General features: G+C 33.9%; 1 protein-coding gene across 1 annotated transcript in view; it reads left to right on the forward strand.

Moving 5' to 3' along the window:
• Positions 1-14,210, forward strand: part of LOC144440841 (uncharacterized) — a 34,565-nt gene that overhangs the window by 11,998 nt on the left and 8,357 nt on the right. The window lies entirely within an intron of this gene.

The following is a 14,210-nucleotide window of genomic DNA, read 5'->3' on the forward strand; positions in this document are numbered from 1 at the left end:
ACATTGGTTGGTAACCACGGTAAAAAGAACAAGGAAATTTCAATGTGGGTAGATTTTATCTACTTACTGCTTATATCAACACTGACTGTGTGTGTATTGATAGAAAATAGACTATTGTTGCTATCCAAGGTCAGTAATAATAGATATAACCTTTGACCTCATGGTAAATAACATGGCGGACTTACAATACAAGTGCACAATTCAAACCAAGTATTGCTTCATAAAGATGACTCATAATTTAACATTCTTGATATATTTATGTAATATGAGGATTATAACAAAAATGTGTACAACAATAAATGAAAACTATATTAAGAACAGAGAAGATATAGCTTTATTACAACCGTATAGAAAAATTGACAATTCTATTTGGGTATATAAAGTGTAATAAAGAACACTACTACTAAATAGGCTAATAGTATAAGTATATAAAACAATTTTCTTGATTAAATATTTTACATGATTTGCATACACACTCTTCCATGTTTAGACTTAGTCTAGAGGCTATCCATGGCTTTGAATCCTTTTCTACATCTAGAGGAATGAGAAGTCGTGGAACCAAAAGTTGTTCATGCAAATGCATTGAGTAAACTCCAACTGTTAGAATGATGTAAACAAGTAAATAGCATCCTGATATGACAAATGTACCATATTTGGGCATTGTGTAACTGTCCACAAGAAACACTAACTTGTTATTGGGTAGAATTCTGTGAACACAAGCATGATGATAATTGGCTTTGTTTGAATTTGTAATTTCATTTCGGCTCCTCATTCCTCTAGATGTGGAGAAAGATTCAAAGCCATGGATAGCCTCTACACTAGCTTAAACTCAACATACATACACACACACACACACATACACACGCATGCACGCACACACACACACACACACACACACACACACACACACACACACACACACACACACACACAGACAATTTGAATCAATCATTTCTCTTCATATAAAAGTATTAGTATAATATTGTCACATAAAGGAGATATCAATAAATTTCAATCATGGTAGAAATAGAACACCTTTGATGCCAAGCACACAATGTCCTAGTATAGGTGATACATGTACATTTGTAGCATCATGTTTTCTGTGTAGTAGATATAACACTGGTATATAATAAAAAAAAGAAATTTTCCTGTGATACCAACAAAAGCTGGTATGGGTCACAGATGTGTTATGATTCATTCATAACAACATTAGTACTGCAATGTCACACAAAATAAATATAATATTAGTTTTCTATTCTATATTACGATACATATTGTATTTTGATGATGTACATGTATTATAGTTATACTTCTGTAAATTTAATGAAACAAATATGTTTGCTAGATGTCATTAGAGATATGTTTACATACATAAAACATAACCCATAACTCATATCATTTCCATGTTTTTAATAATTCAGTCGATATAAAGGATTATTTGATTTCCATTGTACAGTGTATGGATTGTATGGATTATATTTCATTGAATCAACACATGTACTCATGTACTTCTGAAGAGTGATTATATGTGATGATTTCAGGAAGTATTTTTTTAAAACCTCCCTGGCAGTGGCAGAAAGTGAGAGACCAGAGATCTGTCTTTGTTAACATGTCTATTTCCTCATGGATCTCAAATCAATATAACTTGTATGTTAAAATATTATTTCAAAAAGTTTGTGTTTTTTGCGGGCATGGAAATGGTTACTACCAAACCAGAGTGACTATAGAGTTTCAATCAGGTGGCACAACATTTTTTTTGACGTCTCACACAATGTTTTTTTTGTCGGGAATTACATAAAACAAAATGCAAACACTGATAGCACACAAGTATATGAAATGATACAAAACGTCACTGTCGGGATGAAACAAGGAAGCGTCAAACACAGTATAACTGTTTATTTGTTGTGTTTACAGTGAGATAAAATGCAACTTCATTTTGTTTGGGTAATTTATAGCAAAAAGCTTGTGTGAAATGTAAAAATTGAAACTGCATAGTCTTTGTGGTTTGGCAATGGTGGTACATGTAAGTTAGTCTTGATTGATGGTTCACTTATTTTCACATCGATTCAAATTCTCTGAGACAAAAAATTATCCTAACTTTGGGATGTGGCCACTGCATATAGTCTGGATGCCAACATGGTCTCTATTGTGAGTGTAGGTGTAAATGGTAATGATACTGTATAGGAACTAGACTATGTGAGTGGAGGTGTAAATGGTAATGATACCGTATAGGAACTAGACTATGTGAGTGGAGGTGTAAATGGTAATGATACCGTATAGGAACTAGACTATGTGAGTGGAGGTGTAAATGGTAATGATACTGTATAGAAACTAGACTATGTGAGTGGAGGTGTAAATGGTAATGATACTGTATAGAAACTAGACTGTGAGTGGAGGTGTAAATGGTAACGATACTGTATAGGAACTAGACTATGTGAGTGGAGGTGTAAATGGTAATGATACTGTATAGAAACTAGACTGTGAGTGGAGGTGTAAATGGTAATGATACTGTATAGGAACTTGACTGTGAGTGGAGGTGTAAATGGTAATGATATTGTATAGGAACTTGACTGTGAGTGGAGGTGTAAATGGTAACGATACTGTATAGGAACTAGACTACAGTGTGAGTGGAGGTGTAAATGGTAACGATACTGTGTAGGAACTAGACTATGTGAGTGGAGGTGTAAATGGTAACGATATTGCATAGGAACTAGACTATGTGAGTAGAGGTGTAAATGGTAACGATACTGTATAGGAACTAGACTGTGAGTGGAGGTGTAAATGGTAATGATACCGTATAGGAACTTGACTGTGAGTGGAGGTGTAAATCGTAATGATACGGTATAGGAACTAGACTGTGAGTGGAGGTGTAAATCGTAATGATACCGTATAGGAACTAGACTATGTGAGTGGAGGTGTAAATGGTAATGATACCGTATAGGAACTTGACTGTGAGTGGAGGTGTAAATGGTAATGATACCGTATAGGAACTAGACTGTGAGTGGAGGTGTAAATGGTAATGATACCGTATAGGAACTAGACTATGTGAGTGGAGGTGTAAATCGTAACGATACCATATAGGAACTAGACTGTGAGTGGAGGTGTAAATGGTAATGATACTGTATAGGAACTAGACTATGTGAGGGGAGGTGTAAATCATAATGATCCTGTATAGGAACTAGACTATGTGAGTGGAGGTGTAAATTGTAACGATACCATATAGGAACTAGACTATGTGAGTGGAGGTGTAAATCATAATGATACTGTATAGGAACTAGACTATGTGAGTGGAGGTGTAAATGGTAATGATTCCATATAGGAACTAGACTGTGAGTGGAGGTGTAAATTGTAACGATACCATATAGGAACTAGACTATGTGAGTGGAGGTGTAAATCGTAACGATACTGTATACTATTAGGAACTTGACTGTGAGGGGAGGTGTAAATCGTAACAATACTGTATAGGAACTAGACTATGTGAGTGGAGGTGTAAACCGTAATGATACCGTATAGGAACTAGACTGTGAGTGGAGGTGTAAATGGTAATGATACCGTATAGGAACTAGACTGTGAGTGGAGGTGTAAATGGTAATGATACTGTATAGGAACTAGACTATGTGAGTGGAGGTGTAAATGGTAATGATACTGTATAGGAACTAGACTATGTGAGTGGAGGTGTAAATCATAATGATACCATATAGGAACTAGACTGTGAGTGGAGGTGTAAATGGTAACGATACCATATAGGAACTAGACTACCGTACTATTGGAATGGAGGTGTCATTCATGTGTCCATTTAAATTTATTACTGTTTATCATCCCATATGTATTTTACAGTCTATCATATTGATAAGCATTCAAGTATTTGAGATAAGTAGATGCAATTATTCAAACTTTTGCCATAAAATATCCCTGTAAAACTGACAAGGAGGTTCTGTTTTTGTGCTCACGAAAATGGTTACTGGTGTTGTCCAGTATGTATTTACACTTTTTCATATCAATTTTGCATTTAAGTGTCTGTCATAGAATTTTCCAAATTATCATAACTTGTATCATGACATGTAGACTATACATTAGAATGGTGATGGCATTTTTTCAACCTTAGAAATGGTTACTGTTGCCAGCTGAGTCCATATTTACAATGTACTCACAAGGTGCATATCAGTGGGTATTCAAGTGTCTGAGATAAATTTCACACTTTTAGTGATTTATTAGCAGAGAGTAGTCAAGACTCTCAAATAAACAACTCAGTAACATTGATTCATATAGTCACGTACATGTACATCTCTATGAGTGAAAGTTTTTATAACATCAATACAGAAACCAATACTGTTGGCAATGTTTGTAGAACACTTCAGTAAGAGTTATGTTATTCTGTATAACAAAGTAGCATAACAATTCTTGAGAATGCGTTCAAACAATTTCTATCAGAAAATAAATATTGACATTTGTTATCAGGCATATCTGATGAAAATTAGCATTTATGATTGAACAGTGACTGCAATAACTTGATCAATAAATAAATACATGAACCATGTACAGACCAAGGGGACAATGAACTCTCTTGTACATTCACCTGATAGGTTCTAAGATCGACCTGCCACCCCTAGTTGTTATAGTAGTACCGCCCATTCTATAGAAAACAGATGGACTAAACCAAAATAAAGGGGTGTTTAGGATGACCATATGATGTCACTTTAAAACATAGTAAGAGAAGGCAGCTTCGAAACAAAAAATAGATTTACACCAGAATACACAGTATCAATCTGATTAAAATCTGATGTGGTAAAAGTGGCTAAATGCTTTATTTACCTCTATTTCCATCGTTTAGTGTCGTTTGTTTTTGTTCCGAATGACTCGGAACAAAAACAAACGACACAAAACGATGGAAATGGAGGTAAATAAAGCATTTAGCCACTTTCACCACGTCAGATTTTAATCAGATTGACACAGTATATGACTATATACGTGGACTTAAACACTAAAATGTAAAACTGCTGAAAAATCTTCCTCCATAATTGAATGCATAGATGAAATTATATTCCTATAGATAGATACAGTGTATAATAAACTGACTATCAAAATAACCTGAACTGATGTTGATATTATGTAAACATTGAAATGAGGTTTAGTATATGTGCACCAAAATATTAATATCTAACTATAATGTTATTTCAGGTGGTTTTTTTTATTGAATTTGATCCATAGATTAAAAGGACATGAATTGTGTAGTGATCACATAACCATAAAATCCCAAAGAATGGTTCTAATTTTGGTAGTTGATTAAAAACAAGATTATGGTTTTTTCAGTACAAGTCTGGAGTGTATTGAGGTGTACAAATATTGCATGTCATTAATACTATAAAATGGTGAATACAGTACTCCACCAATCAATACACAACAACTAATTTTAATAACATACCAATACTATGAGCTATTTCTATTCATAGTGCCAGCATGTATTAAACAATGTGACCCAGTTTGAGATTAAGCTGATATTACATACATTGTATTTATAATTTGAGAAAGATGCCACAGTCACTATGATGTACATGTATATGTAGATTTTAATACTGATTGTTTGGTTTCATCCCTCACCCTCACCCTCACCCCCAACCACCCACCCTTTCAATATTCATCCTATATTCATTTATACATACTAATGGTATGTTTGTATATTGGTGAGACATGCCTATACCTGGATGTCTATGATTGGCTGTGTTTTATCAAATTTCTGAACTGCTATTTATTCTTCTATCTCTACTTATTTCAATATTTGATATTTTAGAACAGTCTGTTTTATTACACCCAGTGTGTGTGTGACACGCCTACTGGATAATCTGATATGTATTTCATCCAGGTGCTAAAGCAAGCCTGATTAAAATCTGATGTAGATAGCTAGTTTGCTTTATTTACTTCTATTTCCTTCATTACTAGGTTGTTTTCAATTTTGTTGTTCTGTGAATGATCACCTTCCCTCGCAGGTGATCACTCACAGAATTGAAATTGAAAATAAACAACAAAATATGAAGGAAAACAATTTAGCCTAGAATCCAGGCAAATGGGATTTTGAATTTTGATTTACCCATCTCATGTGATGGGGAAATAATGAATTCAAAACCTATGTGGATTCCAGGCTAAGAGCAGCTGTATTCCCATATCAGATTTTAATCATACAGGTGTTAAAGGTGAGATGATTATCCTACTTTATCCTTGTATACCTACAAAGTACTAACAGTGGGAAGGGTAGTTCTATATACATGTACATGTAGGTCATAAACATAGCAATGAGGCTGACACCCCTAATACTCATCAGTCATACTGGAAAATGAATTTCATGATCAAGGTTTGAAGATGAAGCTGGTGACCCCAATATGCCCTTCTATATTATACTATTAAACGATGCCACATGTTTTATAACCAGGGTCAAAGGTTAAAAATTTGTAACCATTATTAATTCTGACATATTTCAAAAGGTTCAAGATAATGACATTCAAGCCAATGAGTGATACATTTAGTTGGAATGTCATGTCTACTTTACTTTCAGTTGTACATAATTATATAATTAATATGAAGGTATGCGAAGTAGAGAAATATGAATATCAAGTACTAACAACATTCATATTTTATACAGTGTGTCATATAGTTATGATGATCATGACAAACTACTAACACACTAAAAACAACACAAATTTATGCCTAATGTGCATTTGGATAGACAGGGCTACAGTACAAAATACTGCGTGATTCACACATATCATGCATATTTGTATCAAGCATATTACATAAATGTACCAACAATAGAGTGATATATGATGCTTTGTAGATTGCGATACATTAGATCAGATTTGACATACCAAAGCATGTCACCCGATCTATTGTACAAACTATTCATAGTAAATCATAATTTAGTTAACATAATTATATCATTTGGACATACAAATCTATGATGTATCAATCACTGTTATAATAAATTAATCAACTTGGCTTGGTTTTCATATGTACGATCTGCCATCTTGTCAACCAGCCTAAGAAAACATTATAATATTTGACTTGCACAGTCTATAATCCATAAACTAATACAGTTTGGAATGCTGAAAGTTCATTTTTAAAAAAATGGTGAATAAATTTGCGTATATCTGCAAGAAACTATTGCTCCGTAATGGCCTAAAATAGTGTCACATTTAAGTGACCGAGATAGTGTGTAGGTGGTAGAAATTGATAGTGCCTAGAAGTAAACACATCAAAACCATCTGTCCATATTTTACTTTGTATATGTTTGCTGTACATAGCAAAGACAGATTTCTCTTAATTTAAGGTGCATGTATATAGAATAGAAACATTGCACACATTGCTTACATTTTTTGTATCTGCACATGTATATGTAACTGTCTGTTTAAAGTTCAAAGTTATACAAGGCTGACAGGTTTGCAATCTGATGTAAAATCTGAAGAAGGAGAGGTATGGGTGTGTATATGTCTATAGACTCTACATGTATCTCGGGGACTAGCAATGTTGTCTTGTACATCCTCTATGGTATGCATTTGGGTCTTATACTTGCCCCACCATTTCAAATGATGAAAGCATCTACAATGTATTCAGATGTAAACCTTAGATGACAAATATGGTAAATTGTATAAATCTGTGAATTTTACTTGATTTAGAACTTAAATAAGGATAAGTTGTAACCTTGATGGAGGATTACCAGGATTACTAGATAGGAAAGATATTAATTAAAGATTGATCAAGTTTCAACAACAATACCCACTGCAGTGTTTTTACTATGGAACCATGGTTACAAAAAGGGGGAATTCTGGTAAAACTGGTATACTTTCCCACATATTATACCATCATTTTGGTGGGGAATCTCAGTTAATATGGCAGGTGAACTTGGGTAGATTACAATTTACAATATACACCTCCACTCACATACATGTAGTCTAGTCCCTGTATGGTATCGTTATGATTTACCCCTTCACTCACAACCACATTGGCATCCAGACTACAGGGACCCTAGTTTAGTCCCAATACGGTGTCGTTACGATTTACACCTCCACTCGTAGTCTAGTCCCTATATGGTATTGTTATGATTTACACCTCCACGTCTACTCAAGACTACAGTGACCCTAGTCTAGTCCCAATATGGCGTCGTTACAATTTACACCTCCACTCATAGTCTATTCCCTATACGGTATCGTTATGATTTACACCTCCACTCACAACCACGTTGGCATCTACACTTCAGGGACCCTAACACTTACAATGTACGTGCATATATTTCCACAATTTGAGAATTTTGCTATGTGAACACACAGCCATAGTGTTATCATGTTAGTTATTATTCACACAAATACTTGACACCACACACCTGCATTACTGCCACATCGACACATTTTTTGTAAGTGTGTGTGTGTGTCTCTTATATAATTGTGTTCTTGTGATATGTTCTAAATCCTTCTGCTCATGCCAAAACAAAGCGATGACAAAGTACATAAAATATTGAATCTTTAATTTGGAAAGCTCAAAAGTATTTCTATATACATGTATTGATAAATTTGTAGAAGCCTTATAAGTACAAAATGTTATGCAAAGCTAATCTGGTACAATGTATCTTAATTCCTCATATGCATATAGAGATAGCATTTGTAGATTTTTTACCAATGTTCATCAGCCTGGTAGATCAAATGACTTATACAGGTTATAAGGCACACAAGTTCAAAGTTTTTAGTATTGAGCTTTCAGTTTTGGTCAGTGAACCTTCCTCTAATACATGTATACCTATATCTGTCTATGGGGAACTTACAAACCTGCCATCTTGCCATCTTGACTTTCCCGAATGTTACATCATTGTAATCAGTAAATTCCATAGTTATACAGCTGACCTCTAGAGAGAGACACAGATTTTGATGAGAATTGATGGAAATACACAACTCATAGAAAATAAACCTAGTCAGAAATTTGCATTAAAACTACAAGTTGATATTATCATGTAGCTTATAGCTACATGTATAGGATCTTTATTTATCCAAGATACAGTGTAGTTATTGCACAGGTGAGGATTATTTACACATGTATGTATGTATGTATGTATGTATGTATGTATGTATGTATGTATGTATGTATGTATGTATGTATGTATGTATGTATGTACAAGAAATGTACTCACATTTGATGTTTTTTTATTGGATAATTATGAGTAAGAACTTATTTACATAACTTTTGTACAGGAATGCACTGACTTACATAATTATTATGGAAATCAAGACTTTTGTCATGAATATCATTTCATGCAAATAAAGACACTATCATCATGTATATCATCTTTTGATTGACACTACAAAGGTTGACAACCCAAGTGACCAAATATTTTATGAAAAGGACATACCATACCTCACCACACCCACACCATACACACATACATACATACATACATACATACATACATACATACATACATACATACATACATACATACATACATACATACATACATACATACATACATACATACATACATACATACATACATACATACATATGCACACATGCATGCATGCACGCACATGTGTGTGTGTATATGTATGTATGTATGTATGTATGGTGTGCATGTATATAAAGAATAATGCAAATAACACAATACTGAATTCTCAATCAAAATACTGAATTTTACTTTAGTTAGCCATCATATTGATTCCAATGTTCATTAATAATCATATTTCAAGGTGAACCATTCAATGTGTTATTTCAGATATTGAATATTATGTTCTTTCACCTATTTCTATATACATCTAATCCATCAATTTCAAACACTGATGGTTTTCAATCAGAGAATAAATTGAAATGTTTCAAAGCAAGGAATTCAATCATTGTACAATATGGCTGGGTTGTATTTTGTTGAACTGTTACACATACATGTAGAAGTGAATGGTGAACTTCACCACTCACTCTGTCTACGTAATAGTATGTATTCAGTGAAACACAATTGCCAATTTGAGTCTTTAATTGCTAGATATGTCCACCAGTTTGAGTTTGACGTCATAAAAGCTTTATAGAATACATTTACATATTCAAGGTAGATGTGTGTAATGTTAGAGTTCTCACAATAAAGGTGTCATGTAAATAGTGAAGTGAATTTATTTTATGCACATACAAATGAATCTGACGGAGAAACGATATATAGAGGACAAGATAAAAAGATATGTAAAAAGTACACAAAAGCAGAAGAAAAAAAAAGTTACGATACATTAAAATATATAAATAACTATATAAAATACATTTTAAAAATATATGGGGAAAAAACTGCAAATTTAAATATGCAGAGCTTAACAAAGGCAGCAAGTTTTACAGTGGCATTGTCCCACCCAAGTATAAGTATTGTCAGGAGAAAATTTATGATTTAAAACTTAAAAGATCCATGTATTCACAGAAGGAGATCATCACTCATGCTTTGAAGGGGAATGCTTTGTGAACTCATTGTGGAAGACTTCTCCCATTTGTTTGTTGACCTTGTAGAATAGATATTTCAATATTGGTATGTCTTCTAATAATGACAATTTGGAAATATTTCTATTGTGTGTCAAAGTGATAAAAATTGGGGTTTCTTTTGAGGCCCCAAATACTTGAAATATAAAAGGGAAAGATTGGCCAGACATCAGAGTTTGGTCAGTCACAAGAGATTTGTGTGTCAGTGGCACATCAAATTGGTTTCATAGAGGGTACACTTGTCACATTATTAATATGTATAAAAATTGAAATTCGGGTCAATCACATAATAATTTCACGGCTAGTTGATCATAAAAATGATTACATGTTGTAGAAATAAATTGATGGTTTTAAAGTGGCCATATGGATGAGGATAGGTTATTTATTTTAAGATATGAAACAGTTTTATCATGGCTACCTACTTGAAAAATCAATGTGAAACAACATTGAGAAAGTCTGTTTTGTAGCTCAAAATATTGCCAGAAGCTAAAAAAAAAAAATATGTAAAGAACAAACATTTTACACATTTATTATGATTTTGCAATTTATTGAGTTACAATCAAAGACTTGGCATATGTTGTTTCACATTGATTTTTAAAGTAGGATGCCGTGGTAAAATTGTTTCATAAATTAAAAATCCAAAATAAATACCCAAGCCTCGTCCATATGACCACTGTAAGTCCCATTTCTAGGGCAACAGTATGTGGTGTACTCCTTTAAGTTTTTTTTTTGTCTTCAAACACTTGGGGTATATATTGTAGTCTCAAATAGTGTGTAATATACAATACAACAGATGAACAAAAGCAAGTGTGGAGACGTGAACTGAATGGAAACAGTGGATACATAGAAATGTTGATTTGTCACAATCGGTATTTCACAAACAGGAGATCACACACAATACATCATTGCCTACAAGTAGGTACAATCTATATTGTACAAACCGCAGATCACATACAATACACACTATACACAGGTATAGTTACAATGTAGGTAGGTATAAATAAAGCCATGTGTGATATATGGAAATTGTAGAGTTACAACTAGTGTAGTTTGTATTGTAATATATACAAAGAAGAGCTTGTTATTTCAGCTCGTTTCAACCATGCATCTACTCAAAGGAATACATGTCAAGCGTAGCTATTCATTAGTATTGTATTCACTACAGAGATGTGACGTGACGTAAGTGAAGGTTTTTTGAGCGATCTATTGTCTGTCAACTGAGACACTTTGGCTTTACTAGCTACTCTGAATACTTTACATCTTTGTCTTTTGTTGGATATTGGAATGAGGCCATAATTAATGCATACCTGTGATAAAGTGACAAGTTTATCTTCATGTCTTCTGTAGGGAATATGCAGAACTTTTGTAAAAGTCTTTAAAAGATTTAGGATTCTATGTTTTCATTGAAAGGTTGAAGTAAATAAAATCAACCTGAATTCAACAGATTTGTTTAGGGTTCCTCTAAATGATTGGTAGAATTAGGCCTAGAAATCTATACAAATTTTTCACAGGACTGAAACCCCCCCCCCAGCAAAAACCCCCATGATGAACAAGTGAAATTCGTACATTCCCTTGAAATGTTTTTAAACATTACAAGTGTGGAACAGAACCACTTGCTGTTACATGTAAGTGTATAATGCAATTACATTTTACCATAGGTCCTACAGTCGTGTAGGGTCTATGATTTTACCAACTCACTGCTGACAACAAAAACATACAATGCCATCATGTCAACATTCATGAGCTCAGAGCTATGACCTGTTTGTTTAAAAGTAGTTAACATGCTTTAATCTGTATACAGGAAATAGAGTTACTATATAAATATAAAAACTGTAGAATATAATTACAGTGGTGTATGTATTTGTTCAGTAATGTAGTGATATTTTTATTTGACAACATCTGTGACAGGTCTTTCTCGCAAAACAGTGTTGTTATTTCTATCACAGGTGTGTCTGAATATGACTGTGATCCTTGGTTAATGGACCATTCAAGGTCAAAGACTATTAGTAGAATGAAAACACACAAATTAACTTTTAAGTCACATAAAAAACAAGAAATATTGTCCAAGAGCCTTGTAGAGGGAATTCGTAACCTAAAAACAAAACAAAACACATAAAATGGCAAATTTTTTGATAGGGAGATCTCTTTTCTGGTCAAGTTATAGAACAGTGAACATCAAGAATATTTTGCACCCACAAAACTTAATCATAATTTTTGTACAAACATAACTTGAGATCCTAAAATAATGCAAATATCATAATTTTTGTACAAACATAACTTGAGTTCCTAAAATAGCGCAAATATCATAATTTTTGTACAAACATAACTTGAGTTCCTAAAATAACACAAATATCATAACTTATGTATAAACAGAACTAGCTATCCAAAAATAACATAAACCTCAAATGTATGTGCGAATACAGTTAAAAATTGAACCATAAACAATAAGTTATGTCTAAATATAAGAAAATAAATATAAAATTAGACAAACATTATAATTCACATTTAAACAAAAGTTGAGAACCTATTAGAGAAGAACTGCAAATAGTGCAAAGCCTTTTGACACTTACTACAGGTCTAATCAAGGCTATTACTATTAGCCTAAATAGTAACAGCTAGCTTAGCCTGTGATAGTGACCATGACTAGTGTCCAGGCTACTACAGGTTCCAATACAACCAGCAAATTGTACTCAGTCTTACTTTGTGGAGCCCAAAGATAAACAGGAGATAACTAAAATATGTATAAGCCCTTCATCTTGTCAGAGACAGAGGAATGGTACATGTATGTATGTATGTATGCCTACCAACATAGATATTCTAATATTTTGTAATTGTCAGTTAAGATGAACAATAATGCAAATATTACAAGAATGTGCAGGTTGGAAAACAACTATTTAAAGATAAGTTCTGTGTTAGTTTCTATCAAGTTAATGATTTTCTGGAGATTTCAAAGCCTCGTTGACATGGGGAATGAGATCTTTCTTATAATTAATGATAACATTGCTGATAAAATCAACACTAAAACCACCTGTACATTTGACAATTATTGTGTCCTTCGTAAATCCTGTAACACTCACTAGTACATATAGTCTGTAGTCTAACATCTGTAACCCTGTAAGGTACACTTCATGTCAAGTTCTACTGAAAGAGAATGCCTGTGGCAGGACTAGGGTCAAAGGCCTGGCCACTTCAGGCCAAGTTCTTGTAAAAGATAATGGCTGTGGCAGGACTAGGGTTAAAGGCCTGGCCACTTCAGGCCAAGTTCTTGTAAAAGATAATGGCTGTGGCAGGACTAGGGTTAAAGGCCTGGCCACTTCAGGCCAAGTTCTTGTAAAAGATAATGGCTGTGGCAGGACTAGGGTTAAAGGCCTGGCCACTTCAGGCCAAGTTCTTGTAAAAATGATAATGGCTGTGGCAGGACTAGGGTTAAAGGCCTGGCCACTTTAGGCCAAGTTCTTGTAAAAATGATAATGGCTGTGGCAGGACTAGGGTTAAAGGCCTGGCCACTTTAGGCCAAGTTCTTGTAAAAATGATAATGGCTGTGGCAGGACTAGGGTTAAAGGCCTGGCCACTTTAGGCCAAGTTCTTGTAAAAATGATAATGGCTGTGGCAGGACTAGGGTCAAAGGCCGGGCCACTTTAGGCCAAGTTCTTGTAAAAATGATAATGGCTGTGGCAGGACTAGGGTCAAAGGCCCACTTCAGGGTTAAACTTAACATCTAGAAGTGA

Source organism: Glandiceps talaboti, chromosome 10 (assembly GCF_964340395.1).
Source record: "Glandiceps talaboti chromosome 10, keGlaTala1.1, whole genome shotgun sequence".
NCBI classification, from domain to species: domain Eukaryota; kingdom Metazoa; phylum Hemichordata; class Enteropneusta; family Spengelidae; genus Glandiceps; species Glandiceps talaboti.